Here is a 584-nt window from a genome sequence, read left to right as displayed (position 1 = left end):
TGGCTTGTTATGTGTGACTTCTCTTCTAAATCCAATTTAACTCCTAAGTTTTACTGGGATCAGTTCTCATGGGTTCTTAAAATACTGTCAATTTTGCTTAAACAGTGGCTTTATTATTAATAAAACTACTCTTCTCTTCTTTAGAAAGGTGTGTATGCTGTGGCAAACAGACCAAGATATTAAATGACACTATCTGAACAAGATCTGCAACAAGATTGCAACTGATTGCTCTCCAAAACAGCCCTCTTGTTTTCAAAGGAGATTGAAGAAGGGTCCCAAAAAGAAGGGACTAACACTGCAAAAAGCACACCTAGAGTGATCTTCAGAAGAAGTCATTGAAGCTAGGAGCTGTGCCCAGAGGGGCAGCAAGGAACTGCTCATGATTTTTTTATTATCAAGTAGTAAAAAATGCAGAAATAGAGATAAAATTTAATTCCAGTTAGAAAAATACCATAGCTAATACACAAAGTCACAAATATTACTCACATTTTAGTTATGTGAGGTCCCTTAACCACTCCTTAACCACATGTTGAAGAAGTGAGACAGGTGAAACTGGTGGACAATAGTAATTTCTTCCTGCAAGG

This window comes from Vidua chalybeata, chromosome 16 (genome assembly GCF_026979565.1).
Source record: "Vidua chalybeata isolate OUT-0048 chromosome 16, bVidCha1 merged haplotype, whole genome shotgun sequence".
Lineage (NCBI taxonomy): Eukaryota > Metazoa > Chordata > Aves > Passeriformes > Viduidae > Vidua > Vidua chalybeata.
The sequence above is the reverse complement of the archived record's forward strand: the minus strand, read 5'-3'. Positions refer to the sequence as shown.